The following is a 13,353-nucleotide window of genomic DNA, read 5'->3' on the forward strand; positions in this document are numbered from 1 at the left end:
CATATTTTATACTTAAGCTGTATTAGCACCTGGACATTTATTACCTCTGGTATTAATTTGCTTGTTTTGCCACATTATATAATGGGAGGTCACTTTATGCTATAAGCTGTAATTTTTGAATTTTATGGTATAAATTGACCTGCTTCAGGAACCTGGATATAGAAAGCCTTGCTGTCAAGGGATAAAGAACAAGTTGTGCTGTTTTAATGGTTTCATTTATGCATTAATTTCACAGAGTTTTTGTTGAGAGCTTAATATGTGCAGGCTCCGTGTCTGTGCTCTTCAAGGAGCTTCCTGGTAAGGAAAGAAACACACATTTCCACACACATACGTCTGTGATCCATCCTGTGCAGGTAGCAGCTAGAGTCGTCTTTAGAAATGCCAGATGGATCGTGCCCTTCCCCTACAGAAACCCCCCACAATGAACTTAGAATAATCTAAACTCATCATCGGAGCCTGCACAACTGGATCTGTCCTAAACATTCAAACTTATTTGGCCCTGAGATCACGGAATTTCAGCAACACTGTCCTTTCAGTTTCCCTCAACACTACAACTCTTACTTGCCTCAGGGCCTTTGCACTTGCTGTCCTTTTCTGAAATCCTTTTCTCATTCATTTCAGGACTGGCTCCCTCAATCTTTCATATCTCAGTTGTCACCTCTCAAAGTGGCCTTCCTGCAGCACCCAAAGTAAATGAGCACCACTGCTACCCAGGCCCTCAGTACTTTGTTTATTTTCCTTATGAATCTGAAATGATCTTGTTTATTAATTTGTTTTCTGGTTTCTTAACTTTCTCCTCCTACAATATCTGTGAGGGGAAGAAAAATGCCATCTATTCACTGCTGTACCCTTGAATTCCAGCACAGTGCCAGACACAAAGAAAGGCACAAACATGTAACATAATATCAGATAGGTGTAAATCTAATAAAGGAAACAAAACAGGGTGATGAGAAACAGACAAGTGAAAGGGCTGGACGGCTTTAGATCAGGGGTTGGCAAACTGTGGCCTGTGGGCCACCAGTTTTTGTGGGGCCCACAAACTAAGAATGGTCTTTACATTTTTAAATGGTTGAAAAACAGTCAAACGGAGAATGCTATTTTATAACCCATAAAAATCATATGAAATTCAAATTTTGGTGTCCATTGATAAAGTTTTATTGGAACATAGCCACACACACACACACACACACACACATACCTATCACCTATTGCTGCTTTCACGATGCAATGGCAGATTGAATAGTTGTGATGGAGACCCTCTGGTTACAGCCCTGAAAATATTTACTAGCTGGCCCTTCAGAAAAAGTTTGCTGACTCCTGATTTAGAGAGATTTTCAGGGAAGAGTCCTTAAAGAAGATGATGTTTATGTTGAGATTTAAGTGATGAGAATGGTGAACATAAGGTTCAGAAAGACTGTCTTTGACATCCCAAGAGAGAATAAACACTCATAAAATGGTAGCTCTTCTCATTATGATATAAGCTTTGAATTAGGACCTTTAATCTGGCAGGTGGGTGCTGGGCAAACTGGCACAAGGTGGTGAGCAGAGCTGAGAAGCTCAGCAGGTCCACTGTCGCAGTCCTAGCAAGAGACAGGGTGTCCTTCCACTAACCCAACTGTTGCGGAGACAGAGGGGGAAGGGGTGAAGTGGGCAAAGAATTATGGGGGTCCAGTTAAGAAAAATAGTGATGAAATGGAGAGTGGTGGGAGAAAAGGGAAAGAGGAGAGTCCGTAGATCCTAAGCTGGAGCAGCGTGAGAACAGTGAGGCCACTCGCTGTCATTTCAGAATCGGAAAAATGAGATGTTAGAAGAGTGAAAAGCCGGCCTGGGTCAAGCTTGAACAAGGATGAGTTGGATTCAAGGTCATCCCCACCATGTCCCAAAGCACTGATATCACAACCCCTCAGGGCAGACCAATCTCAGCCCAAGTTGTAAAGTGCTGACTCCTTCTACTGCTTCCAGGAGTGTGCATCTGACCAGGCCGAAGAGAGCATCCCGTTCTCCCAGCCACAGGCATTGCTTCAAGAGGATGTGAGCCCACAGGCCAATTAAACTCAATCTCTATAGTTGATTGACACTCTTGGGAAACAGGCACTCTTTCCACTGAAACTCCTAAACTGCTAAGAAATAACCCTGGAGCTGGTCCAGACAATCTTGTCCTTTGCCTGAAAATGAAGACAACATAGAGGAAATCTGAGATGAAAGATCAAGTTCCAATGACAAACCTCCTTTGAACCTAGAATTCATCCAAGCATGAAACCAACAATTCCATGTTTTACTTAATTAAGTTTGACTTGGTTTGCAGTCAATTATAAACAAGAGATTTTGATAAACATAGTTTGGAGGTAACATGCTGAACAGTTTTAACTGTTGCTTCCCAAATAATTATACAGCCTTTCTTTTCAGAGTTAAGGAAGGTATTAAGCTAATTCAAGGGGAGGACCGATTCCCTTGACTTCCAGTCAAGGCTCTTCAGACAGGAAATTTTTCCTGATACAGTAGAAACTACTGAGTTGATACTGTCTACCATTTTAAGTGATCTCAGCAGAGTCATGCGAACGTCAAGGCCACCTCCTGCTTTCCTAGACATTGAGCCGCTCCTCGTGCTGCCCCTGTCCTTCAGCTTCTGTTCTCTCTTCCGCTCCTCTAATGGGTGATCCATGGTCTCGCCATCTTGGTTTGACTTGATTTTGTACACTGAGCTAGGATCTCCCTGACAGCTCACGCTGCTTCTTCACCCAGGAAAGAGTGTTAGACAGGCTCAAAGACTGAATTAAAGTTAACAAGAGCAAACATTTTAGAGCACTCGACAACATGCCAGGAACTGTGCAGAAAGCAGTGGTTCTCAAAGTGCGGCCCTTGGACCAGAAAGCAGTGGTTCTCAAAGTGTGGCCTTTGGACCAGCATCACTGTATCATCCGGGAACTTGTTAGAAATTCAAATTATCTGGCCCCACCCAAGAACTACTGAATCTGACACTCTGGGGGTGGGGCTCAGCCTTCTGGTGGGTTTTGGCAACACCCCCTCACCCCCCTGCCAGTGATTCCGACACACACTCTTTGAGAACCATTGGCTTAAAGTGTTATTTGGATTATCTTTTTCAACCCTTTTTATTGACCCCCAAGGTAGGACAGTTATCCCCATTTTATGGATGAAGAAACTCATCTTAGAGAGATTAGGACATTTGCTCTTACTGCTAGTGAGTGGTAGAGCTGGGTGCGAACCCAGGCAGCCTGACCCACAAACCTCTTCAGAGCTCCCCAGCAAGGGTGGACACGGCCACTCAGCAACCTTATTCCCAGGCACAGCGCCGGGCTCACGTTCCAGTGCACTGGCAGAAATGCTGCCTCAGATTGGCATGTCCTGTTGTCTTTTTGCTGATTCCTAGCGAAACTTAGGACACATTTCTCAATCTCCAGAACTTTCCACTTAAAAATATTTTTTGGAAAAAAAAAAAAAAGGCAGCCACAGAACGGAATCCCAAGTAATCCTCAACTCAGGTCCACTGGGGTCCTAGAGAAGGCTCAGCGTGACGAGGAATATTTGTGATCGTCAGCTTGCGACCTCTCCTCTTGAAAACCACCTCCCCTTCTAAGTTCCTTTTCTCTGTGCACTGCCTCTCTTCCCAGTTAATACTGTGTGGTTACAGATGCCACTTTGCTTGCAGTGATTTATAAGCCGTCGCTAATGTTCAGTTGTAATTTCCCATTTCAGACGCGAAAATGGCTCATAACATTCACCACAAGGGCCTCTCTACAATGATATATAATTTAAAAATTAACACAAGGACAGAGGAGACTCTGCATTTTTGAACTAGGAACTTAGAGATTCAGAGGTTAAAACTTGATAAGGTGAGCTCAAGGAATTAGATGCGTTATTAAAGCAAATGTCTCTGTTCCTGACTTCAGAGCTTTTCCTAGCATCTTCCAGTTCACTTGGACTTGTCAAAGTGCAAGCCCACAAATGGTATATTTATATTAGGGTATTTCCCCCCATTGTTAGGAACATTCTCTAATTCCTGACACAGACCTTTCCGATATAAACCATGCTGTCTGAAAGCAAGCAAAGCAGAAAAACAATCAATGCTAGATTTCCAGCAGGGGCTAAACAGACCTGAACAGCAAGACCAACAAGACCTTGTGGCGATTCTCTGGGGGAAAACCCATGGCTGCGTTGACAGTATCATTGGCTCTGGCTGGAGATGGACCCAGAAGACTCTGGAAAGTAGACTATGCAGTATGCCCATCTCCAGGGATAGCGACATTGACAGGGACAGAGGTAGGAACGAAAAAAAGACAGGGAAGGAGAAAGTGAGCTGGTGCAAGAAGAAGAGCTAGGGTACTGTTTCTGTATGTGTAACACTAGAAATACTTTGGTGTTTGTATTGGTTCAACCATTCATGGCCTTGTGACCGAATCGTTTCCCGGTCTGCTGCAGCATCAAGTGGTTACAATTATGGATTGCAAATTTATTGACATTTGACATCTACATCAGCCTTCCTCTGATCAACAGACCTCTCTGCCACCAAACTGAATAATTACAGAAGATTTCAGCAGTCACGGGGATGCCAAAAAGGTCATTAAATCATCCTGAAGAAACAACGTGTTCCTCCATCTCATCTCGCCAGTAAATCTTCCGTTGAAGTCGGGACCACCTAGTGTTGACGTGCAGAGGAGGGGGCTGAATTACAGAAGGGAGAAAGGAATTAAATTAGGACTGAAAAATAGGAAGGCCAGCACAGCAGGGACCTTTCGTTTTGTGTTTCATAATTCCTAGAGAAGCATCACAATAGTGGTTTACTTTTATCAGATGGATTCATCTAGGCAAACAGGCAGTAATGGCAAGCTTGGGAGTTGAGGGGGGTCCAGGGGAGATATGGGAGGAGCAGCTGTATCCAGGTCCTCTGAAGCCCACTCAGGACCCCATGATACGAAGTCTTTAGGATTTGTCCCGATGCCCCCCAGGTCTTCTTCGTCTGACATCCTTTCTCCCTCCTTGACAAGCACGGCTCTGAGGGGCCCGGAACCCCCTTGGCCTTGCTAATTCTGCTCCACGCTCGCTCTCTCCACTGCAGTCCAGATGCCACCAGCTTTCCCCTCGCTTTCCCACAGCCCCCTTGCTGGCCCCCCCCTTCCCTCCTATCCCTCTCATCCCTTCCACACGGCAGTCGGACTGATCTTCTCAAAGACAAAGTACAGCACACCTCTCGCCTAAACCCCCTCTGATGGCCTCCAGTCGGGCTTAGGGAAAAAAATCCAAAGTTCTGAGGATGTTCTATCAAGCCCTGCCTTGCTTCGTGCCTCCTTGCCCACCCCCGGGTCATGTCCCAGCCCTCCAGCCCCAGCTGTCAACACTCCACCTTTCTCTGAATCAGACACACCAACCCCTCTTCCTGCTTTCCCGTCTGGGATGCTGTGCCCTCAATTTGTCACGTGTCCAGCTCCTTCTCATCTCCTTCCCCTGACCACCCCCCCACCCCCTTACTTAAAGTAGGGGGCCCCATCCTAGGCCCACACACTGCCCTGTGTTTCCTCGGCAACCCCTCATTCTAAGAAATGACTGACGTTTATTTTTGTGCTCAGTAAATGTTAGCCATTAAGATTATTATCAACCCGGGTCCTTTGACTAAGATGCAAGGTCTGGACTTCTCTTACCCTCAGGGGGAGCCCAGCACTTAGAACATGCTTGGTGCAGGGCAGGTTCTTCCAGGGGATGGATGGATGGGCGACTGAATGGAGGTCCCTGATGCTCCTGCCACAAAAGAACGCGGAACTCAGCCCAGACGCACAAGCCTCGTGGCAGGGTCTGTCCTCTGGACAAACCGTCTTTACCGTGGGCTGGGAATATTTCTGGCTTCCGTTTACTTTTCTGGGCTGTGCAAAGCCTGAAGATTTCTTCCCATTGGGATTCCACTGTGTGCTGGGCACGGCGCTGAGGGTTTCACATGCTTCATCTATTTACCTGCCTCTCTGAGGGGTGACACGGGCATTACTGTCATTTCACACTGGGGGATGTCCAAGGGTCCCTCAGCTCCGATCACCTCCACTTTTCCCTCCATCCTCTACTCGTTCCCTCCTTCCTTTCTTTCTCCCTGCCTCCCTTCCTCCCTCCTTTCCTTCCTTTTTTCCCCAACATTTATAGCGTCTGTGTATAATGAGCTAATGAGAAGCAGCCCCGCCCCCCTGGAGCTTAGAGGCGGGCCCCAGCTTCGCATCGGCTGTAAACAGGCGGCTCCGGTGAAAGTCCACAGCCCCACCCCTTGCCAGCCCTACAGAGTCAACGTCAGGGAAACAACGTTGAAACATTTCCATAAAGCAAAGCTTTCTCGAGCGTCTGTCTCTCTGAGGCTCACTAGACGAAGTTTATACACCCACGTGGAAGCCGTGGTCTGCCTCGCCTCCAGCCCACGCCGCCTGCTCGGCCTCCTGTCTCTCCACCTTATCCGCAAGCCCGGCTCCAAGCACGCTGGCGCGCGTTTTCTGGCATGAGCGCACACTCTCTCTGGCTGGCAAGGCTTCCCCCTCTGGCCGTTCCTTCTTTCCACGGGACCCTCCCCCTTCTTCTCCACCTGGCAGGCTCCGCATCGCCCCAGACCCAGCCCAGAGCTCTGCTCGTGGCCAGACCTCCTTCCACCCTCGGGGCTCGGCCGGCCCAGTGCCTTCCTGGAGCCGCGCTGAGCTCCCCGTTAGCCTTGGCCGCGCCGACTTTCTTCTGTGACAGTCAGCTCCGGTCCCCACGCCGCCTCGTCCCCGCACCAGCCACAGCCCCCAACATGTAACAGGCTTCATTGACTGTTTCCAAATCTGCCTTTCCCCAGTGGAGGGTCCCGAGACAGGACATGGGACTTGGCTCCAGCACATTCTAATTGCCATGGTTGCTGTTATGATTCCATTTGTTAGACACATTTGCCCAACCTTGATTCCAGAGTGCTGTATTTTTTTTTTTTTTTTTTTTTTTTGCGGTACGCGGGCCCCTCACTGTTGTGGCCTCTCCCGTTGTGGAGCACAGGCTCCGGACGCACAGGCTCAGCGGCCATGGCTCACGGGCCCAGCCGCTCCGCGGCATGTGGGATCTTCCCAGACCGGGGCACGAACCCGTGTCCCCTGCATCGGCAGGCGGACTGTCAACCACTGCGCCACCAGGGAAGCCCAGGAGTGCTGTATTTTAACACTGATGGGAGATGCTCTCTTTAATTCTATGTGCCTCATACTGTACTAGGGGGACACTAAGCAGGTTTCTAAAGTTGTTATAACAGGATGTGAGGCCAGCCTGCATGCGGCCAGTTGGTAGAAGAGGCGGCTGAGGGTCAGAGAGGTGAGGTGACCTGCCCCAGGTCTCTCAGCTAAGAAGTGGAGACCCGGCCCCAAGACCTGGCCGCAGCAGTTCCAGGGCCCACGTTCCTCCCCCATGTGCTTTCTTCACGGGATTTTTAGACATCAGGAAGACTCTGTCTCCTAAGACCTTGTGACAGGCCTTCCCTCCGCGTCCAAAGTCCTCTAACGTTTCATCTTCCTGCATTTCTAGGCTGATGAGGTCCCGATTGGTCTTTGACTTCTAAGCCAGAGCGAACACTATCTAATAAGGACCCGTCTCCATGGTTATCGCACACCAGAGAATCCACAGGAAGGCAGCAAAGGGGGAAGTGGAAGCTACAGCAAAAGGGGGGAAGGAGGGAGAAATAAACAATTAAACATGACAAAATCCTCTTGTGAACAAAAATAGAATTATTTGACTGTGAAATCGAGTAATGTAGCATTGAAAATAACATAACCTGAAACATCACTTTTTCCTCCATAGATGAAAAAATACCAGATAAAACCATGCACGTTGAAAGTGCCAATTTTCTGGAGGGCCTGAGTGGTAGAAGTTGTCTGTGTCAAAGATTTGAGCTTTTGAGATATTTAAACTTTTTTTTTTTTTTGCCCATTCATCTTCTCTCCCATGCAAGTAACTTGTGGATGGGGCTCACATCTCACACTTTGGTGTAGCACCCAATAGAATTTAAGCCAGGGGATACCAGAAAGGTGACGGGAGAACTTTTGTCCAGAATTCCAGCTTGAGGTAGATAGTCATTTGTCCACACGTGATTTCCAGCTCTGCCACTTATTAGCCGTGAGAGCCTGATCACTTCCCCTCTCCAAGGGCTGGTTTCTTCCCTTGTAGCCTAGGCATAATCACAGTTCTTTCTTTATAGAGTTTAGGTTTAAAATTAATTGAGATAGGGGCTTCCCTGGTGGCGCAGTGGTTGAGAGTCCACCTGCCGATGCAGGGGACACGGGTTCGTGTCCCGGTCCGGGAGGATCCCACGTGCCGCGAAGCGGCTGGGCCCCTGGGCCATGGCCGCTGAGCCTGCGTGTCCGGAGCCTGTGCTCCGCAACGGGAGAGGCCACAGCAGTGAGAGGCCCGCGTACCGCAAAAAAAAAAAAAAAAAAATTAATTGAGATAATATACATAAAGGGCCTCGCACAATAGCTGGCATGCTGTAAACGCTCAATAAATGTTAATCCTCTGTCAATATCCATCAGTGACAGCAAGGACAATAGTGATAGCGGACACTGTGCCAGCCACTGATTTCAGCTTTCTTTGACCCCATTAACCAACGTCGTCATCATCATCAACATCATCATTTTCATCAAAATGCGCAGAAGACCAATGCAGATCTTCCTAAGCGTGACACAGACACCAGGGATGTTGGACTGTAGCAAATGAAAATGTTCAAGGTAGATGGTGTCAGGGAGAGAAAGGGGGCGTCAGAGGGGAAGACATGCAGGTAACGGTACATTGCATCCTTTCCCAGGGCCACCCAAACACCACCCAATACTACTGCTTCCCCCTCAAAGCTGTTTTAGTTACATCGGTCCTAGCAGTCTCTCCCTATTTCTATAAATCAAATGGTACAATCCACCCCCATCTTGATTTAAGCCTTAAGCAAACCCAAGAGGAGTTTTTTGAGGTAGAGGAGAGTGATGTTCGTCAAGCCCTCGCTCTGTGGGCCAGGCCCAGCGCTGAGCACTGCCCGTAACGTGCACTGTTTTCCCTAACCCTGGACACAAGCTGAGAAAGGAGAAAGGGAGCTGCACTGCCCGCCACCCTGTCTGTGCCAGCCTCTCTCATCAACCTGCACGTAGATTATTTTTTCAGGTTTTCACAGCACTGCTGGAGGATTAGCCCAGTAGAAGGGCCCTCCGTGCCTAAATATATCATATGTTTCCTGCCAGTAAAAAAAAACCAAAGAAATCAAGACTATTCCAGGAAAAACAACGACCGCCACTTTTCCGCAGCACCCTGGACTCATGGGCTTTGGGAAGTGAACGTGTGCAACATAAAGTTCTCTAAAACCCCCAGATGTGACATGTGCCTTGGGCTCCTGGCATCCTTTTTTCCTGCCAGGTGAGCCTGGGGTAACATTGACACTGGATTTAATAGGAGAACATGACATGCAGTGATTTTCAACAAACACCTGTTCTTTCAGAGGAAGAGTCAGGAAAGAACGCACACACACCGAATCCTCTTCTATTTTGGTACCCTCTATGCCTTCCCTTATCTCCGTGGCCTACATATCATTTAACAAACTGCCCTGCGATTCTTGCAGGGCGTGGCGTCGTGACTGATTTAAAATCCCCGCATTGCTAAAACTGCATTGTTCTTCATCAAGTTGAGTCATTTTTATGTGAAGTGTCAAGCTCCCTAACAAATAACTCCTGCCAGACAAATCAAGTTCCTCGTCTTAGAGCCACGGCTAAATAGTTTATAGCTTTAATCTGCTCACCGAGGTGTGCAGTCTATGACAGTAATTATAAATGCAAGGAGAAATTATAGCTGAATGCTTTAACTGCATTAGGAGCTGTTTGATGAACAATCATGAGTGCCTGCTCATTTCCAACAATAGAGGGCAAGTTGGTGTCAATGCATTAGAAAGATTTCAGTTCTGCATGGCTTTTTCTCTCATTTACCATGGAATGTCACTTGTCTCCTATAAAGTAGAAAAAAAACACCGTGGAACGCTTTAAACTTGATCGTTAAAAAAGAAGACAAAGAGAAATGCAGGAGAAAACTGTTTATCATGATGACTTCTGGGTTTGTTTCGTTTTTTTTTTTTTTCTGTTTTGTTTGGCGGGCAGGTTCAGTTTCAAATTAGTTCGGTGAAGGTAACTGCTTGTTTACTTACTAGGGGCCAAAAAAAAACCCAAGCTCAAGCCATTTTCGAAAAATCTTTACAGAGAAAGACTTCTTTCAAGGAAGGGCAAGTTCAAATTCCGCCCAGGCAGAGGCCCTGTGATCGGTGTGTGTCTCTCAACTAGATCCCGCTCGCCATCTGTATCTACCTAAGCTAATGACACAATTTAGCTCTATTTTCCTCTCCTCACTTTTGCAGAAAGACGTTTTTAATTTCGCTGAAGAATTACACAAATGTATTTTAAAGACATAAATCCATATAAAAAATATGAGCTAATTAAAACATTGCACTCCCTGTCGCTCATGGATTTTCAATTTAGCGAAAGAAAAAAGAATTGCATCTGGTTAAATGAAAAGATGATACTGACGGCAGATTGGAGTAAATGAAAAATAATGTTACTCTATATTAAAGCACCAAATTATACCCGTCAGGATTTGAGCATTCGGAAGTCCAAATGAGGGGGAAAGTGCAACGGAGACGGAGACGCATTGATGCAAAAGAGGGGTTAAGCCAGATCGCTCGGGTGACATGAAAACGTGAAAAGAGGTGACGCATTTGTTTCTCGCTGCGTTAGAAATGCCGCGGTCTCATGGTCAAACGCCCTGTTTCCAAATTCTCATTTTGCTCCCCCAAAATTAGAGTCCGGATGAGGATTAAAAAATTCTCACACATCTATCTTCCCTGGAATTTGGGTCATTTCTTGGTGAGACGCTCTATGGTAATTGTATGATCACCTGACTGAACAAGGAAATTACAATGAAGAGAGCGAGGATGCGTTGCTTCTTCCCACAGGTCAGTCCCAGGCCCCTGAGTCGTGGTGTTTGATTTGTAGCTGGAGCCTCCCAGAGGCCAAGGAGCCCTTATCACCTCTCCACCCTTACACCACATTTTATAGACTTTTTTTCTGAGCTGTTGGATGTATTCCTGGCCGTGGGTAGCACCTGGAAACCATCAGGCAAGACGGAGGAGAAGCCAAGAGGCAGAAGAAACTTGATGAGCATTGGGCAGTCCTGGGTTCGAATCCCACCTCGATGTGCACTGTGTGCTCTGAGACAAATCACGGAAGCCCTTGAGCTTTCTGCAAAATCAGGATGATCTGAATACCCGTGCCTGACTCATAGAAAGAGGCCAAGAGGCGGCAGTTTTGCTGTCATTGCTATCATTATAATTAAATGGTAGGTCAAGGTTTCCTTGGGGCACTGCCTAGTATTAAATAGCTCAACCTGGGAACACTAAGTTCTATACACTTCAGGCGACGCAGAAGAACACGGTGTGGGCCTGTAGGCACTGCCTAGAACTAACTCTTCTTGTGAACCTCCTATGAGCCAGGTTTCACGGAAAAGAATTTCGTACATTTACTTAATTCTCACAACTTTTCTGTGAGGGGAGAATGATGTCCACGTTTTATAGACCCAGAAGTGGGGCATATCTAAGAGACAGTGGGTGAGTTAGGGTTTGAACCCAGGCCTGCAGGACTCGGCAGCCCTGATGTCACACTACCCCTGGTACCACCGTTCCCCTCCTCGGCTTCCCCCAGGACTGGCCAGACGCCCTCCTGTGTCCTCCTTTCGGCGTCTACCCCAGAGCTGCCCGTCTCTGTGTCTCCCACGAGCCTCCAAGGCAGACTCTTGTCCTGGTCACTGGCTTATTCCCTGGGATTAGCACAGTGCTTGGCATGGAGTGATGGCTTTCTAGACGGGTGATAATGAATGAGTGAGGCTCAGAGATGGTGGGAATTTGAGAAATTCATGCAGAATCTCTCTGCTTCCATTTCCTCCCCTGTAACATGGCTGAATCAACCCTACTTCATAGGGCTGTTTGTGAGCATCAAGTGAAGTAATGTCTGTGATGTGCTCGCTGCAGCCCTGGCACATTTGGCTGGTATAATCAGCACGACTGTTGGTTCTCCATCACATAGCCTTTGCTAATAGAGTCCGGTGCACAGTAAAACCACAGCCAATGTTTGTTGAAAGATGAAAGAGAGGAGAGAAGACAGGAAGGAAGGAGGGAGGGAGGAAGGGAAGGAGGGAGGGGAAAAAAAAGAAAGGAAGGCAAGAAAGAATATTATTTGCTGGATAGAGGCAAGGGTGATGCCTCTAATAGACATGAGTTAGTCCAGCCCATTTGGTTCTTCCCAGGCTGCCATATTTCCCATGCCGTTAGGGTTGCCAGATTTAGCAAATAAAAATACAGAATGCCCAGTTAAATTTGAATCTCAGATAAACAATGAACACTTTTTTTTAGTATAAATATGGCCCATGCAATATTTGGGACGTGCTTATTGTAAAAACTTATTTGTCATTTACCTGAAATTCTAATTTACCTGGACATCCTGTATTTTATCTGGGAACCTGCGTGCTGTTCACCCTGAACGTGGGTTTTAGATTCATTCCCTCCATCAATTTCAAGGCTAGCTGTGCTGCTAAACTTGTACACTCTTGTACACTACATTACACGGTAATGACTATAATTTCAGGTCCTCCTGCATTCTAGACTCATTGATTTGTTCTCTGTTTAATTTCTGTTATTCAAGTGCATGTGGTTTTTAAAGGTATATACAAATATCTATTGAAATTGTTTTAGATTACTTATATCCTAAATTAGGGATGCACATTGAACATTTTCTAATTAACTTTTAATGAAAAGTTGCATTTAATATTTGGCAGAGAATTTTGTAGAACTTAAGACATATCTAAGAAAAGAAAGAAAATTCAGGTCAAAATTCTCATCTTGCACAGAACACAGGTATGGTAAAGCTGCCCTCCCAAATTTTCCACAAAATCTTGACCATCCTTACTAAGACAACACGTCATTTTGTACAATTTGTGCTATCATGCATACCAACTAAAATGAGAGTTCCAGATAAGAGTGATCTCATTTTGTGATTATTTGAAAACATATATGCCTAATTCTAAGCAATGGGCAAGGTTGTGCACACCTATTGTTCTAAAAGTGGACCCGTAGGGTGGAGGAATTCTTTTCTAGGTGAAGGGCAGCAGAAAGCCACCTGTGTGCAGATGTGGGAGCCATTCAGGCAGACCGGGAGATCTTTAGTATCAACACAAACACCAAGCACCTGCATCACTTTTTGTACGCACACAACACATATACTTTGAATGAGTTCCAAACACTCAAACCTGTTTTTCTGCCGCGTCCTCTCTCAGAATCACAGCACT

The 13,353-nt window shown here is 46.5% G+C and overlaps 1 protein-coding gene across 1 annotated transcript in view; it reads right to left on the reverse strand.

Moving 5' to 3' along the window:
* The window catches only part of TSHZ2 (teashirt zinc finger homeobox 2), a 452,955-nt gene that overhangs the window by 166,403 nt on the left and 273,199 nt on the right, over window positions 1-13,353 (reverse strand). The gene's annotated exons all lie outside the window — the stretch shown is intronic.

Source organism: Stenella coeruleoalba (genome assembly GCF_951394435.1).
Source record: "Stenella coeruleoalba genome assembly, chromosome: 15".
Lineage (NCBI taxonomy): Eukaryota > Metazoa > Chordata > Mammalia > Artiodactyla > Delphinidae > Stenella > Stenella coeruleoalba.